Consider the following 20,123-nt stretch of genomic DNA (forward strand, 5'->3'; position numbering starts at 1 on the left):
GGGGCTTTAACTCAAACAGCGGTTCCATGGTGTAATGGTTAGAACTCAAGACTCTGAATCTTGCGATCCGAGTTCAAATCTCGGTGGAACCTTAATATTTTATCATAAGGTATTTTTCTCTATACATAATGTAAGATGTTGTAAGTGTGCTTGCGAGGCTAATACTAAACCAGCGGTTCCAGGGTGTAATGGTTAGCACTCAAGACTCTGAATCTTGCGATCCGAGTTCAAATCTCGGTGGAACCTTTATATTTTATCATGACTTATTTGTCTCTATATATAAGATGCCTCTTGGGGCGGAGAGCACAAAAACCACACACAAACTATAAGGAATTAACATTAATGCCAATAAGGATAATGCTTATCTAGAGGTAATAGGAATACTGCAAAAACCATTTTGATACAAGGCAAACCTCTGCATAATCCATTAAAAAAAAAGACATCTAGTCACATTAAGGTCGCATTGGCCATCGTGCTATGATGTATAATATGACCTTACTTTCTCCCCTGAAGGGTCACAGGGGCAGGTCGATACATCTGTAGTCGAGAAGACGCTGGACGACCTGTAAATAAATATCAAATACACACACGATGCTGTAAGTGTGCTTGCGAGGCTATAACTCGAACAACGGTTCATGGTGTAATGGTTAGCACTCAAGACTCTGAATCTTGCGATCCGAGTTCAAATCTCGGTCGAAACTTAATTTTTTATCATGACTTATTTTTCTCTATAAATAATGTAAGATGTTGGAAGTATGCTTGCGAGGCTATAACTAAAACAGCGGTTCCATGATGTAATGGTTAGCACTCAAGACTCTGAATCTTGCGATCCAACTTCAAATCTCTGTGAAACCTTAATATTTTATCATGACATTTTTTCTTTATACATAATGTTAGGTGTTAAAAGTGTGCTTGCGAGGCTAAAATACAAACAACGGTTCCATGGTGTAATGGTTAGCACTCAAGAATCTGAATCTTGCGATCCGAGTTCACATTTCGGTGGAACCTTAATATTGTATCATGCCTTATTTTTCTCTATACATAGTGAAAGTTGTTGGAAGTGTGCTTGCGAGGTTCAAACTCAAACAGCGGTTCCATGGTGTAATGGTTAGCACTCAAGACTATTAATCTTGCGATCCGAGTTCAAATCTCGTTGGAACTTTAATATTTAATCATAAGGTATTTTTCTCTTAACATAATGTATGATGTTGCAAGTGTACTTGCGAGGCTAAAACTCAAACAGCGGTTCCATGGTGTAATGGTTAGCACTCAAGACTCTGAATCTTGCGATCCGAGTTCAAATCTCGGTGGAACCTAAATATTTGATCATGACTTATTTTTCTCTATGCATAATGTAAGATGTTGGAAGTGTGCTTGTGATGCTAAAACTCAAACAGCGGTTCCATGGTGTTATTGTTAGCCCCCAAGACTCTGAATCTTGCGATTCGAGTTCAAATCTCGGTGGAAACTTAATATTTTATCATGACGTATTTTTCTCTATTATGTAAGATGTTGGAAGTGTGCTTGCGAGGCTAAAACTCAAACAGCGGTTCCATGGTGTAATGGTTAGCACTCAATACTCTGAATCTTCCGATCCGAGTTCAAATCTCGGTGGAACATTAATATTGTACGATGACTTTTTTCTCTTTACATATTGTAAGATGTTGGAAGTGTGCTTTCGAGGCTTTAACTCAAACAGCGGTTCCATGGTGTAATGGTTACCACTCAAGACTCTGAATCTTGCGATCCGAGTTCAAATCTCGGTGGAACCTTAATATTTTATCATGACTTATTTGTCTCTATATATGTATAATGTAAGATGCTGTAAGGGTGCTTGCGAGGCTATAACTCGAACAACGGTTCCATGGTGTAATGGTTAGCACTCAAGACTCTGAATCTTGCGATCCGAGTTAAAATCTCGGTCGAACCTTATTTTTTTATCATGACTTATTTCTCTCTATAAATAATGTAAGATGTTGGAAGTATGCTTGCGAGGCTATAACTAAAACAGCGGTTCCATGATGTAATGGTTAGCACTCAAGACTCTGAATCTTGCGATCCAACTTCAAATCTCTGTGAAACCTAAATATTTTATCATGACTTTTTTTCTTTATACATAATGTTAGGTGTTCGAAGTGTGCTTGCGAGGCTAAAATACAAACAACGGTTCCATGGTGTAATGGTTAGCACTCAAGACTCTGAATCTTGCGATCCGAGTTCACATTTCGGTGAAACCTTAATATTGTATCATGCCTTATTTTTCTCTATACATAGTGTAAGATGTTTTTAAGTGTGCTTGCGAGGTTCAAACTCAAACAGCGGTTCCATGGTGTAATGGTTAGCACTCAAGACTATTAATCTTGCGATCCGAGTTCAAATCTCGTTGGAACTTTCATATTTAATCATAAGGTATTTTTCTCTAAACATAATGTATGATGATGCAAGTGTGCTTGCGAGGCTAAAACTGAAACAGCGGTTCCATGGTGTAATGGTTAGCTATCAAGACTCTGAATCTTGCGATCTGAGTTCAAATCTCTGTGGAACATTAATATTGTATCATGCCTTATTTTTCTCTATACATAATGTCAGATGTTGTAAGTGTGCTTGTGAGGTTCAAACTCAAACAGCGGTTCCATGGTGTAATGGTTAGCACTCAAGACTTTGAATCTTGCGATCCGAGTTCAAATCTCGGTGGAACCTTACTTAATATTGTATCATGATTTATTTTTCTCTATACATTATGTACGATTTTGGAAGTGTGCTTTCGAGGCTAAAACTCAAACAGCGGTTCCATGGTGTAATGGTTAGCGCTCAAGACTATTAATCTTGCAATCCGAGTTCAAACCTCGTTGGAATCGTAATATTTTTTCATAAGGTATTTTTCTCTATAGATAATTGTAAGATGTTGCAAGTGTACATTCGAGGCTAAAACTGAAATAACGGTTCCATGGTATAATGGTTAGCACTAAAGTCTCTGAAACTTATGATCCGAGGTCAAATCTCGGTGGAACCTTACTTAATATTGTATCATGACTCATTTTTCTCTATACATAATGTAAGATGTTTGAAGTGTCCTTGCGAAGCTAAAACTCAAACAGCGGTTCCATGGTGTAATGGTTTTAAGCACTCAAGACTCTGAATCTTGCGATCCGAGTTCAAATCTCGGTGGAAACTTGATATTTTATTATGACTTATTTTCTCTATACATAATGTAAGATGTTGTAAGTGTGCTTGCGACGCTAACACTCAAACAGCGATTCCATTGTGTAATCGTTAGCACTCAAGACTCCGAATCTTGCGATCCGAAATCAAATCTCGGTTGAACCTTAATATTATATCATGACTTTTTTCTTTTTACATAACGTAAGATGTTGGTAGTGCGCTTTCGAGGCTAAAATACAAACAGCGGTTCCATGGTGTAATGGTTAGCATTCAAGACTCTGAATTTTGCTATCCGAGTTCAAATCTCGGTGGAACCTTAATATTTTATCATGATTTATTTTTCTCTTTACATAATGTAAGATGTTGTAAGTGTGCTTGCGAGGCTAATACTCAAACAGCGGTTCCATGGTGTAATGGTTAGCACTCAAGACTCTGAATCTTGCGATCCGAGTTCAAATCTCGGTGAAAACTTATTATTGTATCATTACTTATCTTTTTCTATACATAATGTAAGATGTTGGAAATGTGCTTGCGAGGCTAAAACTCAAACAGCGGTTCCATCGTGTAATGGTTAGCACTCAATACCATAAATCTTGCGATCCGAGTTCAAACCTCGTTGGAACCTAAATATTTTATCATAAGGTATTTTTCTCTATAGATAATTGTAAGATGTTGCAAGTGTACATGCGAGACTAAAACTGAAACAGCGGTTCCATGCTGTAATGGTTAGCACTCAAGACTCTGAATCTTGCGATCCGAGTTCAAATCTCGGTGGAAACTTATTATTATATCATTACTTATCTTTTTCTATATATAATGTAAGATGTTGGAAATGTGCTTGCGAGGCTAAAACTCAAACAGCGGTTCCATCGTGTAATGTTTAGCACTCAATACTCTGAATCTTGCGATCCGAGTTCAAACCTCGTTGGAACCTAAATATTTTATCATAAGGTATTTTTCTCTATAGATAATTGTAAGATGTTGCAAGTGTACATGCGAGACTAAAACTGAAACAGCGGTTCCATGCTGTAATGGTTAGCACTCAAGACTCTGATCTTGCGATCCGAGTTCAAATCTCGGTGGAACCTTAATATTTTAGCATGACTTCTTTCTCTTTACATAATGTAAGATGTTGTAAGTGTGTTTGCGAGGTTAAAACTCAAACAGCGGTCCCATGGTGTAATGGTTAGCACTCAAGACTCTGAATCTTGCGATCCGAGTTCAAATCTCGGTGGAACCTTTATATTTTATCATGACTTATTTGTCTCTATATATAATGTAAGATGCTGTACGTGTGCTTGCGAGGCTATAACTCGAACAACGGTTCCATGGTGTAATGGTTAGCACTCAAGACTCTGAATCTTGCGATCCGAGTTCAAATCTCGGTCGAACGTTAATTTTTTATCATGACTTATTTTTCTCTATAAATAATGTAAGATGTTGGAAGTATGCTTGCGAGGCTATAACTAAAACAGCGGTTCCATGATGTAATGGTTAGCACTCAAGACTCTGAATCTTGCGATCCAACTTCAAATCTCTGTGAAATCTTAATTTTTTATCATGACTTTTTTTCTTTATACATAATGTAAGATGTTGGAAGTGTGCTTGCGAGGCTAAAATACAAACAACGGTTCCATGGTGTAATGGTTAGCACTCAAGACTCTGAATGTTGCGATCCGAGTTCACATTTCGGTGGAACCTTAATATTGTATCATGCCTTATTTTTCTCTATACATAGTGTAAGATGTTGGAAGTGTGCTTGCGAGGCTAAAACTAAACAGAGGTTCCATGGTGTCATGGTTAGCACTCAAGACTCTGAATCTTGCGATCCGAGTTCAAATCTCGGTGGAACCTAAATATTTGATCATGACTTATTTTGCTCTTTACATTACGTAAGATGTTGGAAGTGTGCTTGTGATGCTAAAGCTCAAACAGCGGTTCCATGGTGTTATTGTTAGCACCCAAGACTCTGAATCTTGCGATCCGAGTTCAAATCTCGGTGGAACCTTAGTATTTTATCATAAGGTATTTTTCTCTATGCATAATGTATGATGTTGGCAGTGTGCTTGCGAAGGTTAAACTGAAACAGCGGTTCTATGGTGTAATGGTTAGCACTCAAGACTCTGAATCTTGCGATCCGAGTTCAAATCTCGGTGGAACCTTAATTTTTTATTATGACTTATTTTTCTCTATACATAATGTAAGATGTTGTAAGTGTGCTTGCGAAGCTAAAACTGAAACAGCGGTTCCATGGTGTAATGGTTGTCACTCAAGACTCTGAATCTTGCGATCCGAGTTCAAATTTCGGTGGAACCTTAACTATTTATCATCACTTATTTAACTATATAAATAGAATACGGTGTTGTAAGCGTACTTGCCAGGCTAAAACTAAAACACAGGTTCGATGGTGTTATTTAATCGTGACTTATTTATCTATTTACATAATGAAAGATGTTGGAAACTTGCTTGAAACCCGAACTAAAAGAACAGCGGTTCCATGGTGTAATGGTTAGCACTCAAGACTTTGAATCTTGCGATCCGAGTTCAAATCTCGGCTTAACCTTTATATTTTATCCTAGCTTATTTTTCTCTATACATTCTGTAACATGTTGTGAGTGTGCTTGCGAGGTTAAAACTCAAACAACGGTTCCATGGTGTAATGGTTAGCACTCCAGACTCTGAATCTTGCGATCCGAGTTCAAATCTCGGTGGAACCTAAATATTTTATCATGATTTATTTTTCTTTTTACATAATGTAAGATGATATTGGAAGTCAGCTTGCGAGGCTAATACTAAACGAGCGGTTTCATGGTGTAATGGTTAGCACTCAAGACTTTGAATCTTGCGATCCGAGTTCAAATCTCGGTGGATCCTTAACATTTATTATCATGACTTAATAATGTAAGATGTTGAAAGAGTGCTTGTGAGGCTAACACTCGGTGAAACATTAATATTTTATCATGGGTTATTTTTCTCTTTACATAATGTAAGATGATGGAAGTGTGCTTCCGAGGCTAAAACTCAAACAGCGGTTCCATGGTGTAATGGTTAGCACTCAATACTTTGAACCTTGTGATCCGAGTTAAATCATGGTGGAACCTGTATATTTTATCATGACTTATTTTTCTGTATATATACTATTACATGTTGCAAGTGTGCTTGCGAGGCTCAAACTCAAACAGCGGTTCCATGGTGTAATGGTTAGCACTCAAGACTCTGAATCTTGCGATTCGAGTTCAAATCTCGGTTGAACCTAAATATTTTATCATGACTTATTTTTCTCTATAGATAATGTTAGATGTTATATGAGCACATGCGAGGCTAAAACTCAAACAGCGGTTCCATGGTGTAATGGTTAGCACTCAAGAATCTGAATCTTTCGATCCGAGTTCGAATCTCGGTGGAACCTGAATATTGTATCAATACTTATTTTTCTTTATACATAAGTTGTAAGTGTGCTTTCTAGGCTAAAACTTAAACAGCAGTTTCATGGTGTAATGGTTAGCACTCAAGACTCTGAATCATGCGATCCGTATTCAAATCTCGGTGGAACTTTAATATTTTATCATGACTTATTTTTCTCTATAGATAATGTAAGATGTTGGAAGTGTGCTTGCGTGGCTAAAACTCAAACAGCGTTTCCATGGTGTAATGGTTAGCACTCAAGACTTTGAATCTTGCGATCCGAGTTCAAATCTCGATGGAACCTTTATATTTGATTATGACTTATTTTTCTCTATACATAATGTAAGATGTTGTAAGTGTACTTGCTAGGCTAAAACTCAAACAGCGGTTCCATGGTGTAATGGTTAGCACTCAAGACTTTGAACCCTGCGATCCGAGTTCTAATCTCGGTGTAACATTAATATTGTAGCATGACTTATTTTTCTCTATAGATAATGTCGGATGTTGTAAGCGTACATGCGAGGCTAAACTGAAACAGCGGTTCCATGGTGTAATGGTTAGCACTAAAGACCCTGAATCTTGCGATCCGAGTGCAAATCTCGATGGAACCTTAATATTTTATCATGACTTAATAATGTAAGATGTTGAAAAAGTGCTTGCGAGGCTTAAACTCGGTGAAACATTAATATTTTACCATGGCTTATTTTTCTCTTTACATAATGTAAGATGTTGTACGTGTACATGCGAGTCTAAAACTTAAACAGCGGTTCCATGCTGTAATGGTAAGCACTCAATACTTTGAACCTTGCGATCCGAGGTGGAACCTTTGAATTTTATCATGACTTATTTTTCTCTATATATACTGTTACATGTTGCAAGTGTGCTTGCGAGGCTTTAACTCAAACAGCGGTTCCATGGTGTAATGGCTAGCACTCAAGACTCTGAATCTTGCGATCCGAGTTCAAATCTCGTTAGAACCTTAATATTTTATCATGACTCATTTGTCTCTATAGACAATGTAAGATGTCGGAAGTGTAATTGCGAGGCTAAAACTAAGACAGCGGTTCCATATAGTGATGGTTAGTCCTCAAGACTCATAATTTTGCGATCCGAGTTCGAATCTCGGTGGAACCTGAATATTGTATCAGTACTTATTTTTCTCTAAACATAATATACGATGTTGTACGTGTGCTTGCTATGCTAAAACTAAAACAGCAGTTCCATGGTGTAATGGTTAGTACTCAAGACTCTGAATCTTGCGATCCGAATTCAAATCTCGGTGGAACTTTAATTTTTTATCATGACTTATTTTTCTCTATAGATAATGTAAGACGTTGGAAGTGTGCTTGCGTGGCTAAAACTCAAACAGCGTTTCCATGGTGTAATAGTTAGCACTGAAGACTTTGAATCTTGCGATCCGAGTTCAAATCTCGGTGGAACCTTTATATTTGATTATGACTTATTTCTCTCTATACATAATGTAAGATGTTGTAAGTGTACTTGCGTGGCTAAAACTCAAACAGCGGTTCCATGGTGTAATGGTTAGCACTCAAGACTTTGAACCATGCGATTCGAGTTCTAATCTCGGTGTAACATTAATATTGTAGCATGACTTATTTTTCTCTATAGATAATGTCGGATGTTGTAAGCGTACATGCGAGGCTAAACTGAAACAGCGGTTCCATGGTGTAATGGTTAGCACTAAAGACTCTGAATCCTGCGATCCGAGTGCAAATCTCGATTGAACCTTACTATTTTATCATGACTTAAGAATGTAAGATGTTGAAAAAGTGCTTGCGAGGCTTAAACTCGGTAGAACATTAATATTTTACCATGGCTTATTTTTCTCTTTACATAATGTAAGATGTTGTAAGTGTACATGCGAGTCTAAAACTTAAACATCGGTTCCATGGTGTAATGGTTAGCACTCAATACTTTGAACCTTGCGATCCGAGGTGGAACCTTTAAATTTTATCATGACTTATTTTTCTCTATAGAAAATGTAAGATGTCGGAAGTGTAATTGCGAGGCTAAAACTAAAACAGCGGTTCCATGGTGTGATGGTTAGCCCTCAAGACTCTGAATCTTGCGATCCGAGTTCAAATCTGGGTGGAACCTTTTTTCATGACTTATTTTTCTCTATACATAATGTAAGATGTTTTAAGTGTGCTTGCGAGGCTAAAACTCAAACATCGGTTCCATGGTGTGCTGGTTAACACTCAAGACTCTGAATATTGCGATCCGAGTTCAAATCTCGGTGGAACCTTAATATTTTATCATGACTTATTTTTCTCTAATGATACTGTAAGATGTTTTAAGTGTACATGCGAGGCTAATACGAAACGAGCGGTTCCATGGTGTAATGGTTAGAACTCAAGACTATGTATGTTGCGATCCGAGTTCAAATCTCAGTGGAACGTTAATATTTATCACTTATCTTATTTTTCTCTTTTACATAATGTAAGATGTTTGATGTGTGCTTGCGAGGATAAAACTCAAACAGCGGTTCCATGGTGTAATGGTTAGCACACAAGACTCTGAATCTTGCGATCCGATTTGTAATCTCGGTGGAACCTTAATATTTTATCATGACTTATTTTTCTCTATATATACTGTTACATGTTGCAAGTTTGCTTTCGAGGCTAAAACTCAAAGAGCGGTTCCATGGTGTAATGGTTAGCATTTAAGACTTTGAATCTTGTGATCCGAGTTCAAATCTCGGTGGAACCTTACTATTTTATCATGACTTATTTTTTTCTTTTACATAATGTACGATGTTGGAAGTGTGCTTGCGAGGCTAATACTAAACCAGCGGTTCCAGGGTGTAATGGTTAGCACTCAAGACTCTGAATCTTGCGATCCGAGTTTAAATCTCGGTGGAATCTTAACATTTTATCATGGCTTATTTTTCTCCATAGATACTGTAAGATGTTGAAAGTATGCTTGCGAGGCTAAAACTCAAACAGCGGTGCCATGGTGTAATGGTTAGCACTCAAGACTTTGAATCTTGCAATCCGAGTTCATATCTCGGTGGAACCTTAATATTTTATCATGGCTTATTTTTCTCTATAGATACTGTAAGATGTTGGAAGTGTTCTGGCGAGGCTAAAACTCAAACAGCGGTTCCATGGTGTAATGGTTAGCATTCAAGACTCTGAATCTTGCGATTCGAGTTCAAATCTCGGTTGAACCTAAATATTTTATCATGACTTATTTTTCTCTATAGATAATGTTAGATGTTATATGAGCACATGCGAGGCTAAAACTCAAACAGCGGTTCCATGGTGTAATGGTTAGCACTCAAGAATCTGAATCTTTCGATCCGAGTTCGAATCTCGGTGGAACCTGAATATTGTATCAGTACTTATTTTTCTTTATACATAAGTTGTAAGTGTGCTTTCTAGGCTAAAACTTAAACAGCAGTTTCATGGTGTAATGGTTAGCACTCAAGACTCTGAATCATGCGATCCGTATTCAAATCTCGGTGGAACTTTAATATTTTATCATGACTTATTTTTCTCTATAGATAATGTAAGATGTTGGAAGTGTGCTTGCGTGGCTAAAACTCAAACAGCGTTTCCATGGTGTAATGGTTAGCACTCAAGACTTTGAATCTTGCGATCCGAGTTCAAATCTCGGTGGAACCTTTATATTTGATTATGACTTATTTTTCTCTATACATAATGTAAGATGTTGTAAGTGTACTTGCTAGGCTAAAACTCAAACAGCGGTTCCATGGTGTAATGGTTAGCACTCAAGACTTTGAACCCTGCGATCCGAGTTCTAATCTCGGTGTAACATTAATATTGTAGCATGACTTATTTTTCTCTATAGATAATGTCGGATGTTGTAAGCGTACATGCGAGGCTAAACTGAAACAGCGGTTCCATGGTGTAATGGTTAGCACTAAAGACCCTGAATCTTGCGATCCGAGTGCAAATCTCGATGGAACCTTAATATTTTATCATGACTTAATAATGTAAGATGTTGAAAAAGTGCTTGCGAGGCTAAACTCGGTGAAACATTAATATTTTACCATGGCTTAATTTTCTCTTTACATAATGTAAGATGTTGTAAGTGTACATGCGAGTCTAAAACTTAAACAGCGGTTCCATGCTGTAATGGTAAGCACTCAATACTTTGAACCTTGCGATCCGAGGTGGAACCTTTGAATTTTATCATGACTTATTTTTCTCTATATATACTGTTACATGTTGCAAGTGTGCTTGCGAGGCTTTAACTCAAACAGCGGTTCCATGGTGTAATGGCTAGCACTCAAGACTCTGAATCTTGCGATCCTAGTTCAAATCTCGTTAGAACCTTAATATTTTATCATGACTCATTTGTCTCTATAGACAATGTAAGATGTCGGAAGTGTAATTGCGAGGCTAAAACTAAGACAGCGGTTCCATATAGTGATGGTTAGTCCTCAAGACTCATAATTTTGCGATCCGAGTTCGAATCTCGGTGGAACCTGAATATTGTATCAGTACTTATTTTTCTCTAAACATAATATACGATGTTGTACGTGTGCTTGCTATGCTAAAACTAAAACAGCAGTTCCATTGTGTAATGGTTAGTACTCAAGACTCTGAATCTTGCGATCCGAATTCAAATCTCGGTGGAACTTTAATTTTTTTATCATGAATTATTTTTCTCTATAGATAATGTAAGACGTTGGAAGTGTGCTTGCGTGGCTAAAACTCAAACAGCGTTTCCATGGTGTAATAGTTAGCACTCAAGACTTTGAATCTTGCGATCCGAGTTCAAATCTCGGTGGAACCTTTATATTTGATTATGACTTATTTCTCTCTATACATAATGTAAGATGTTGTAAGTGTACTTGCGTGGCTAAAACTCAAACAGCGGTTCCATGGTGTAATGGTTAGCACTCAAGACTTTGAACCATGCGATTCGAGTTCTAATCTCGGTGTAACATTAATATTGTAGCATGACTTATTTTTTCTATAGAAAATGTAAGATGTCGGAAGTGTAATTGCGAGGCTAAAACTAAAACAGCGGTTCCATGGTGTGATGGTTAGCCCTCAAGACTCTGAATCTTGCGATCCGAGTTCAAATCTGGGTGGAACCTTTTTTGATGACTTATTTTTCTCTATACATAATGTAAGATGTTTTAAGTGTGCTTGCGAGGCTAAAACTCAAACATCGGTTCCATGGTGTAATGGTTAGCACTCAAGACTCTGAATCTTGCGATCCGAGTTCAAATCTGGGTGGAACCTTTTTTCATGACTTATTTTTCTCTATCCATAATGTAAGATGTTTTAAGTGTGCTTGCGAGGCTAAAACTCAAACATCGGTTCCATGGTGTGCTGGTTAACACTCAAGACTCTGAATATTGCGATCCGAGTTCAAATCTCGGTGGAACCTTAATATTTTATCATGACTTATTTTTCTCTAATGATACTGTAAGATGTTTTAAGTGTACATGCGAGGCTAATACGAAACGAGCGGTTCCGTGGTGTAATGGTTAGAACTCAAGACTATGTATGTTGCGATCCGAGTTCAAATCTCGGTGGAACGTTAATATTTATCACTTATCTTATTTTTCTCTTTTACATTATGTAAGATGTTTGATGTGTGCTTGCGAGGCTTTAACTCAAACAGCGGTTCCATGGTGTAATGGTTAGCACTCAAGACTTTGAATCTTGCGATCCGAGTTCAAATCTCGGTGGAACCTTTATTTTTGATTATGACTTATTTCTCTCTATACATAATGTAAGATGTTGTAAGTGTACTTGCGTGGCTAAAACTCAAACAGCGGTTCCATGGTGTAATGGTTAGCACTCAAGACTTTGAACCATGCGATTCGAGTTCTAATCTCGGTGTAACATTAATATTGTAGCATGACTTATTTTTTCTATAGAAAATGTAAGATGTCGGAAGTGTAATTGCGAGGCTAAAACTAAAACAGAGGTTCCATGGTGTGATGGTTAGCCCTCAAGACTCTGAATCTTGCGATCCGAGTTCAAATCTGGGTGGAACCTTTTTTCATGACTTATTTTTCTCTATACATAATGTAAGATGTTTTAAGTGTGCTTGCGAGGCTAAAACTCAAACATCGGTTCCATGGTGTGCTGGTTAACACTCAAGACTCTGAATATTGCGATCCGAGTTCAAATCTCGGTGGAACCTTAATATTTTATCATGACTTATTTTTCTCTAATGATACTGTAAGATGTTTTAAGTGTACATGCGAGGCTAATACGAAACGAGCGGTTCCATGTTGTAATGGTTAGAACTCAAGACTATGTATGTTGCGATCCGAGTTCAAATCTCGGTGGAACGTTAATATTTATCACTTATCTTATTTTTCTCTTTTACATAATGTAAGATGTTTGATGTGTGCTTGCGAGGATAAAACTCAAACAGCGGTTCCATGGTGTGATGGTTAGCACTCAAGACTCTGAATCTTACGATCCGAGTTCAAATCTCGGTGGAACCTTAATATTTTATCATGACTTATTTTTCTCTATATATACTGTTACATGTTGCAAGTTTGCTTGCGAGGCTAAAACTCAAAGAGCGGTTCCATGGTGTAATGGTTAGCATTTAAGACTTTGAATCTTGTGATCCGAGTTCAAATCTCGGTGGAACCTTACTATTTTATCATGACTTATTTTTTTCTTTTACATAATGTACGATGTTGGAAGTGTGCGTGCGAGGCTAATACTAAACGAGCGGTTCCAGGGTGCAATGGTTAGCACTCAAGACTCTGAATCTTGCGAGCCGAGTTTAAATATCGGTGGAATCTTAACATTTTATCATGGCTTATTTTTCTCCATAGATACTGTAAGATGTTGAAAGTATGCTTGCGAGGCTAAAACTCAAACAGCGGTGCCATGGTGTAATGGTTAGCACTCAAGACTTTGAATCTTGCAATCCGAGTTCATATCTCGGTGGAACCTTAATATTTTATCATGGCTTATTTTTCTCTATAGATACTGTAAGATGTTGGAAGTGTTCTGGCGAGGCTAAAACTCAAACAGCGGTTCCATGTTGTAATGGTTAGCACTCAAGACTCTGAATCTTGCGATCCGAGTTCAAATCTCGGTGGAACCTTAATATTTTATCATGACTTATATTTCTCTATACATAATTTAAGATGTTGAAAGTGTACTTGCAGGAATACAACTCAAACAGCGGTTCCATGGTGTAATGGTTAGCCCTCAAGACTTTGAATCCTGCGATCCGAGTTGAAATCTCGGTGTAACCTTAATATTGTATCATGGCTTATTTTACTCTTTAGATAATGTCAGATGTTTTAAGTGTGCTTGCGAGGCTAAAAATGAAACAGCGGTTCCATGGTGTAATGGTTAGCACTCAAGACTCTGAATCTTGCGATCCGAGTTCAAATCTCGGTGGAACCTTAACATTTTATCATGACTAATTGTATCTCTATATATACTGTAACATAATGGAAGTGTGTTTGCGGGGCTAAAACTCAAACAGCGGTTCCATGGTGTAATGGTTAGCATTCAAGACTCTGAATCTTGCGATTCGAGTTCTTATCTCGATGGAACATTAATATTTTATCATGACATATGTTTCTCTATAAATACTGTAAGATGTTTTAAGTGTACATGCGAGGCTAATACCAAACGAGCGGTTTCATGGTGTAATGGTTAGCACTCAAGACTCTGAATCTTGCGATCCGAGTTCAAATCTCGGTGGAACCTAAATATTTTATCATGATTTCTTTTTCTTTTTACATAATGTAAGATGATGTTGGAAGTGTGCTTGCGAGGCTAAAACTCAAACAGCGGTTCCATGGTGTAATGGTTAGCACTCAAGACTTTGAATCTTGCGACCCGAGTTCAAATCTCGGTGGAACCTTCATATTTATCATGATCTTTTTTTTCTCTATAGCACTCCAGACGCTGAATCCTTCGATCCGTCAAATAGTCGCGGAGGTTGCACTACCATCTATCACCACAATCACGTGCAATATTAACACCCAACATAATCGTCATTAACATGCCTGTTGTACACACAATTCAATACATCCGTAATGAACAATCTATTGTTATTTATCAACTACTATATTGACATTGAAAATTATGCGTGTATATTATCATCTACAATTTACTGTATATGCATTCGTACTCCATCTCATTCACAAAATACAACTATACTGGTATATTGGCATGTGATAAATAGGCCCCACCTCCTGCAAGTGACTCCCAAATGCCCACTCTCTTTCCCCATCACGATTTATCAAAACCGCGATATATTTCAGACATGTATTTCAAACATGTATTGACTGACGCATTTTTTTTCAAAGTCAGAAATTGGCGAATTTAAGTGCTGACGAAATAGTCATTTTTTGAAATGACGAAATTTCGTGCTTGCGAAAATTAATGGTTTCACAGAATTAGCATGGAAATAAAGCTACCACATGTGGAAATAATAATATACACAATCTTTAACAAGCGTAAAGTGTCGTCCCTGATAAGCCTGTGCGGACTTCACAGGCTAATCTGGGACGACACTTTACGCACATGCATTAAGCCCAGTTTTCACAGAACGCGGCTCATATCATGGTTGTTTTAGGAAATAATAATTGGGTCATTAGTCGACGCTAGGAATTAAGCCGTTGACGTTTGGGGGTTGTTTCTGTAGCAATGTGATGGGAGGTATTAACCTGTCCGTTGGGAAAATGGCGTTGTTTGCATTCTTTTAAATGTCTTCTTACAACATAGGCAAGTATTTGCAATTGATATATTTTATTATTTAAGACTTAAATATCACTTTCCTTTGTTATAAAGCGTGAACTGTCGGGAAAAAAACGCATTATTGGAAATAAAATCCGACTGTGTTGCCGTAAATAATGCGTATATTCCAGACATTCTGACCCGAAATAAGACTTAAATCTTCCCGGAGAAAAAGGACATTTTCCCTGCAAAGTTCACGGACCTCGGTACCATAATGCAATAACACGTATGAACAAAATTCTTACCGTTCTTGCCGTCACATTTAAAACTAACTATCCAGCGCCTTTTGAAACCTTTGTTCACATATATTTCAATGAAACGAAAGTACCGACGTTGCGTTTCATTCGAAAATAGCGAAATGACATACTAGTTTAGCGCAAACGACTGATATTTTTTTTATTAAGGAAGCTGAAAAATTAAATACTTAACAATTCTGACGCTAATGTTTATAATACCTGAGTTTGCGAAATATTGTTAAAATGTAAGTTTACATCATCGTAATGTTGTAATTGTATCAATTGAATAGTACTTTTCTACATTTCATCGGTGTATGAACTGTATTGAAAATGCCTTGACTAGTATTTGTGTCTTAAAAAATGAGAAGTTGTATGTGTGCGCCGGAACTTATTTATTTATAGTTTATATAAGTAATTATACAACGCTAAGTGCTTAAGAAAGATCACCGAATATCATGTTTGTTCACAAACGAATGAATATCTTATCATCTAGCTTTACACAAAACTCAATCGCAACCAAAACGTTCTTTTTCTGCTTACATTTCGCTAGTCATGTTTATTGTCACAAATACGCAGGCAAATTTTTTTCGAATTGTTCTACGTGTATAAAGGTTTTGCTTTTGGGAAACGGAATTAGGAAATATTTGATTTGTCTGTAATTGAGACATTGTGCTGGGCTTCAGGCAATGCATGTATTATGTACAAGCGGTGCACACACATTTCTGTGATTGATTTGGTTCTTTTAAACCAATTTATGCCTAGCGTCTAGAAAAAAAGGCATTGGCAAACAGCGTAGACCCAGATGAGACGCCGCATGATGCGGCGTCTCATCAGGGTCTGCGCAGTTAGCTTAAAGGAATTTCTGTAAGAAATATTTTAAATATAGAAATAAATATACTAACATCCCTAATTTTGGAAATAAATTGATCCAATTTAGAAAGATGGGAGAGTCCACTAGGCATAAATGGGTTAAAGAGGCACTTTCATAGTTACAGCTGTAAAATAATTTTCATTCTAAACATACAATCTTTAAAAAGGATTTTGTAGAAATAACGTTTCTATGGTGTATAATTAGGTCTGAACCATCATACTAATAACGTTCAAACTCCAAATAAAATGTTCGTGTATTTGCCAGGTAACAGTTTGTTGTTGAAAATGTTGAATAAATGTTTTATAGACCAAAGTCAAAAACATATTTCGCAGAGCCGATACAATATGAAGGACATGCTTAAAACGATACCTCTCAAATATTGTACAACACATCATTCGTGGAAAATTTTATTTACAGTAAAACGTAATTGATGTGCTGTTACATAGTGGAAGGACTATTAACGAAATTAAATTGAGTGGTGCGGTGGTCGAGTGGTAACACTCTGGTCTCCCATTCCAGAGGTCCCCGGTTCAATTCCCGGCCTGGGAACTGGAAATTTCAGAAATGCTTCAAGTGTTTCCCACCCAACTAGAGATGTACTGGTGTGAAACCCATGTAATTCTCGCGTGTATCGGTGCTATACACTGAGCACGTGAAAGAACCAAGGGATCTATTCGCAAAGAGCTAGGGTATTGCACCCGGTTTCCTTGTATCCCAGTACTGTCTCTTCTGCTTGCTGTCTTTTCAGCAAAACCAAAGGACCCCATTGGAAATAAGTTATTGCACTTTCATGGGTTATCCTTGACTGCAAGGTCAAAAAGAAATACAATAAATATATAATATCGATTAATTAAGCTTTATTTATTACATTACTTACGTCATTAGCTTGCCAAAAAAATGTAAATGGTTCAGCTTTATAATTCACGTAACGGCAATACCTTCATATGGCTATAAGCCATGTTATACGCCATTCATGTTAAACATTCCTTTAAATGAGTAAACAATCAAACTTCAAAACATTTAAGAACATTCTTTCCCCTTCTACTGTAAATGATTTAACCTGAAAGAATCAAACAATCGTTGAGGAAGAGCCCATTCATGCGTGGTTTCTTGGTGTAATGGTTATCACGCATGACTTCGAATCCTGCGATTCGAATTCAGTTTTGGTGGAACCTTAGTATTTAATCATGAATAAGTTATCTCTACATATTGTGTAAAGAACGTAAAACGTTCGTGCGAGGAAATGTCAAACAGCTGTTTCTTGATGCAATGGCAAACACTCAGGACTCTCCATAATGAACAATACTTGGTAATGGTAAACACTCAGGACTCTCCATAATGAACCATACTTGGTAATGGCAAACACTCAGGACTCTCCATAATGAACCATACTTGGTAATGGTAAACACACAGGACTCTCCATAATGAACCATACTTGGTAATGTAAATTTTTTAAATGTAAATGTGTTTTATTTGATTTAACGCCTATATCTATACACAAGTGCATATTCAGTGGCGTTTTACATCACATTGAAAAACATCATAAACACGTACAGAGCATAAAATAACAATCGCTTTACAAATAAAAAAGCGCAATAATCAAGCAGTTCAAAGATAAACATATACAACAACGTGATTATGATAAAAATATATTAATCATTCGTTGATAAATCAAAATGTAAAAACAGTAAACTTATATGAATTAATACTATAAAAAATAACATTGATATTTGACTAAAACATGCAAAGAATAAAATTATGTTTATGTGGTAGTGAACATAATCGTGCATTCGTACTCGAAGTATGTAATGCGGAGGTCCCGGAAACATTGAATTAAAATCACTAAAATAATATGTTTTATGATTCTTTTTAAATATGTTGATATTGTAAAATTTACGAATATACGGTGGTAAATCGTTCCACAGCTTTGGACTAATTGTAGAGAAACATCTGTCACAAAATGTCTTTCGTTTGTTGAACGGGACTACATAACACCCATCCAGTCTGTCAGCGGACCTCATGCCTGTGCGACCGGTGTCAGGAGTTCTTTTAAGTACGCTGGTGCTCTTGAAGTATGGCAGTTATACATATAACTGCCACTGTGTACTATACGACTGCCTTATCAAAAAATTAAATTGTACATATTCGTATTCGATACTAATAACAAAATGCCACTATATTTGCCTCCGCTTGGAAATGCAGGCACCACAATAAGAACAAACATCCCACACCTCTAACATTACCACCTATATGTATTACCACCCTTTCCACCATCTTTGTACTTACCAATTACAAATACGACAATTCTTATCAAAATATAACAATACTTACCAACTCCACGTTAGTTAACTTTACAAATACGCCACCAATGTAATTTTAGCATTTAGCAATCTTTAACCCCCCCCCCCCCCCCGTCCCCGTGTAGCCATATCTCACATACACATAAATGACCCCTTTATAATAAGTCTATTTGTGCTAATTTGGGGCTGTTATAATTACCTTGGGTCCAGCAGCAAATAGGCTATTAAATGTGAGCTATCTAATAGCAATCACGTTCGTTTCAGGAAAATAGTAATTAGGTCATTTGTCGACAATAGGAATTAACACATCGACGTTTAGAGAGTTTCTTTCGCGATGTGAAGTAAGGTATTTATCTGGCACTTGGGAAATTGTCGGTGTGTTCATTTGTTTAATGTTTGTTACAACAGAGACAATCATTTCGAAGAAACATTTACACAGTTAGAGCTAGGGAATTTTCATTCTAAACATTATCTCTTTTAACTGGATATTGTAGAAAATGTGAGTACGTTTCTCTGATAAACCTTTTTTGGTCTAAACCATCAAACGTATGACATTAATTTGCGTATCGGTATGTGTACTAGATGGCACTTTGGTTGAAAATATGCAATAAATGTTGTATAGACAAAAGTTCGAACCCATTTTCCAGATCGGAAACACTAAGAAAATTCACCTTTAACAAAAATTCACAATCTCGGTGCAACAAATTATTCGTGAGAAGTGTAAATGACAAAACAACACAATGTATATACTGTTACATGGTATAATGGAAAATTAATATGCTTTTATCGATTCTCTAAGAGTTGTTTATTACATATTGCAAACGTCCGTGGGTAGCTTGCAAAAACATATTATTGTCTGCTTTAGCTATATATGTAATGTAACGTCAATACCACGCCGCGATTTTAAACAAACTTACATCATACATTCGATATGTACTGACAACACGGTTTTATACGAGGAATCAATCAATCTTTAAATTAACACATTTTTGAATATTTTATTCCCCTTCTATTCTGAATTAATTAACCCTTACAATGCGGGAACCGAGTTGTGAAGGCCTTTGCAAACAGTTTGGATCCAGATGAGACGCCACAGAACGTGGCGTCTCATCTGGATCCAAACTGTTTGCTATTCTGATAGTATTCTTTGAAAAAAAAAATCGAAGAAAATGCTAATTTTAGAAATTTAGCAGACGACATTTTAGCAGACGACAAATTTCCCAGCATGCAAAGGGTTAACAAGAAAGAATTGAGAATTTCGATTGTGAAGATTGCGTAATTGAACGGTTCCATGGTGTAACTGTTAGCACTCACGGTTCCATGGTGTAACTGTTAGCACTCAGGACTCTTTATCAGGCGATCCGAGTTCAAATCTCGGTGGAACCTAAAGAGAAGTTTTCTTCGTAATATCATCGTT

At 37.0% G+C, this 20,123-nt stretch overlaps 24 non-coding genes across 24 annotated transcripts; all 24 read left to right on the plus strand.

Moving 5' to 3' along the window:
- Positions 1-20: 20 nt before the first annotated feature.
- On the plus strand, positions 21-92 carry Trnaq-cug (transfer RNA glutamine (anticodon CUG)). Its single transcript has one exon. It is a non-coding gene; the product is annotated as a tRNA-Gln (tRNA).
- An 82-nt stretch (positions 93-174) lies between these two features.
- On the plus strand, positions 175-246 carry Trnaq-cug (transfer RNA glutamine (anticodon CUG)). Its single transcript has one exon. It is a non-coding gene; the product is annotated as a tRNA-Gln (tRNA).
- Positions 247-1,090: 844 nt separating this feature from the next.
- Positions 1,091-1,162, plus strand: Trnan-auu (transfer RNA asparagine (anticodon AUU)). The gene has a single exon. It is a non-coding gene; the product is annotated as a tRNA-Asn (tRNA).
- An 82-nt stretch (positions 1,163-1,244) lies between these two features.
- Trnaq-cug (transfer RNA glutamine (anticodon CUG)) lies at positions 1,245-1,316 on the plus strand. The gene has a single exon. It is a non-coding gene; the product is annotated as a tRNA-Gln (tRNA).
- A 384-nt stretch (positions 1,317-1,700) lies between these two features.
- Trnaq-cug (transfer RNA glutamine (anticodon CUG)) lies at positions 1,701-1,772 on the plus strand. The gene has a single exon. It is a non-coding gene; the product is annotated as a tRNA-Gln (tRNA).
- Positions 1,773-2,320: 548 nt separating this feature from the next.
- Trnan-auu (transfer RNA asparagine (anticodon AUU)) lies at positions 2,321-2,392 on the plus strand. Its single transcript has one exon. It is a non-coding gene; the product is annotated as a tRNA-Asn (tRNA).
- A 236-nt stretch (positions 2,393-2,628) lies between these two features.
- On the plus strand, positions 2,629-2,700 carry Trnaq-uug (transfer RNA glutamine (anticodon UUG)). Its single transcript has one exon. It is a non-coding gene; the product is annotated as a tRNA-Gln (tRNA).
- Positions 2,701-3,099: 399 nt separating this feature from the next.
- On the plus strand, positions 3,100-3,174 carry Trnaq-cug (transfer RNA glutamine (anticodon CUG)). The gene has a single exon. It is a non-coding gene; the product is annotated as a tRNA-Gln (tRNA).
- A 233-nt stretch (positions 3,175-3,407) lies between these two features.
- Positions 3,408-3,479, plus strand: Trnaq-cug (transfer RNA glutamine (anticodon CUG)). The gene has a single exon. It is a non-coding gene; the product is annotated as a tRNA-Gln (tRNA).
- Positions 3,480-4,330: 851 nt separating this feature from the next.
- On the plus strand, positions 4,331-4,402 carry Trnaq-cug (transfer RNA glutamine (anticodon CUG)). The gene has a single exon. It is a non-coding gene; the product is annotated as a tRNA-Gln (tRNA).
- Positions 4,403-4,944: 542 nt separating this feature from the next.
- On the plus strand, positions 4,945-5,016 carry Trnaq-cug (transfer RNA glutamine (anticodon CUG)). Its single transcript has one exon. It is a non-coding gene; the product is annotated as a tRNA-Gln (tRNA).
- Positions 5,017-5,252: 236 nt separating this feature from the next.
- Trnaq-cug (transfer RNA glutamine (anticodon CUG)) lies at positions 5,253-5,324 on the plus strand. Its single transcript has one exon. It is a non-coding gene; the product is annotated as a tRNA-Gln (tRNA).
- A 483-nt stretch (positions 5,325-5,807) lies between these two features.
- Trnaq-cug (transfer RNA glutamine (anticodon CUG)) lies at positions 5,808-5,879 on the plus strand. Its single transcript has one exon. It is a non-coding gene; the product is annotated as a tRNA-Gln (tRNA).
- Positions 5,880-5,964: 85 nt separating this feature from the next.
- On the plus strand, positions 5,965-6,036 carry Trnaq-uug (transfer RNA glutamine (anticodon UUG)). The gene has a single exon. It is a non-coding gene; the product is annotated as a tRNA-Gln (tRNA).
- A 3,189-nt stretch (positions 6,037-9,225) lies between these two features.
- Positions 9,226-9,297, plus strand: Trnaq-uug (transfer RNA glutamine (anticodon UUG)). The gene has a single exon. It is a non-coding gene; the product is annotated as a tRNA-Gln (tRNA).
- An 845-nt stretch (positions 9,298-10,142) lies between these two features.
- Trnaq-uug (transfer RNA glutamine (anticodon UUG)) lies at positions 10,143-10,214 on the plus strand. The gene has a single exon. It is a non-coding gene; the product is annotated as a tRNA-Gln (tRNA).
- Positions 10,215-11,735: 1,521 nt separating this feature from the next.
- Positions 11,736-11,807, plus strand: Trnaq-cug (transfer RNA glutamine (anticodon CUG)). The gene has a single exon. It is a non-coding gene; the product is annotated as a tRNA-Gln (tRNA).
- Positions 11,808-12,193: 386 nt separating this feature from the next.
- Trnaq-uug (transfer RNA glutamine (anticodon UUG)) lies at positions 12,194-12,265 on the plus strand. The gene has a single exon. It is a non-coding gene; the product is annotated as a tRNA-Gln (tRNA).
- A 693-nt stretch (positions 12,266-12,958) lies between these two features.
- Positions 12,959-13,030, plus strand: Trnaq-cug (transfer RNA glutamine (anticodon CUG)). Its single transcript has one exon. It is a non-coding gene; the product is annotated as a tRNA-Gln (tRNA).
- Positions 13,031-13,112: 82 nt separating this feature from the next.
- Trnaq-uug (transfer RNA glutamine (anticodon UUG)) lies at positions 13,113-13,184 on the plus strand. Its single transcript has one exon. It is a non-coding gene; the product is annotated as a tRNA-Gln (tRNA).
- A 391-nt stretch (positions 13,185-13,575) lies between these two features.
- Trnaq-cug (transfer RNA glutamine (anticodon CUG)) lies at positions 13,576-13,647 on the plus strand. Its single transcript has one exon. It is a non-coding gene; the product is annotated as a tRNA-Gln (tRNA).
- Positions 13,648-13,883: 236 nt separating this feature from the next.
- Trnaq-cug (transfer RNA glutamine (anticodon CUG)) lies at positions 13,884-13,955 on the plus strand. Its single transcript has one exon. It is a non-coding gene; the product is annotated as a tRNA-Gln (tRNA).
- A 237-nt stretch (positions 13,956-14,192) lies between these two features.
- On the plus strand, positions 14,193-14,264 carry Trnaq-cug (transfer RNA glutamine (anticodon CUG)). The gene has a single exon. It is a non-coding gene; the product is annotated as a tRNA-Gln (tRNA).
- An 85-nt stretch (positions 14,265-14,349) lies between these two features.
- Trnaq-uug (transfer RNA glutamine (anticodon UUG)) lies at positions 14,350-14,421 on the plus strand. Its single transcript has one exon. It is a non-coding gene; the product is annotated as a tRNA-Gln (tRNA).
- The last annotated feature ends 5,702 nt before the right edge of the window (positions 14,422-20,123 follow it).

The sequence above is a fragment of the Dreissena polymorpha genome, chromosome 14, assembly GCF_020536995.1.
Source record: "Dreissena polymorpha isolate Duluth1 chromosome 14, UMN_Dpol_1.0, whole genome shotgun sequence".
Classification (NCBI taxonomy): domain Eukaryota; kingdom Metazoa; phylum Mollusca; class Bivalvia; order Myida; family Dreissenidae; genus Dreissena; species Dreissena polymorpha.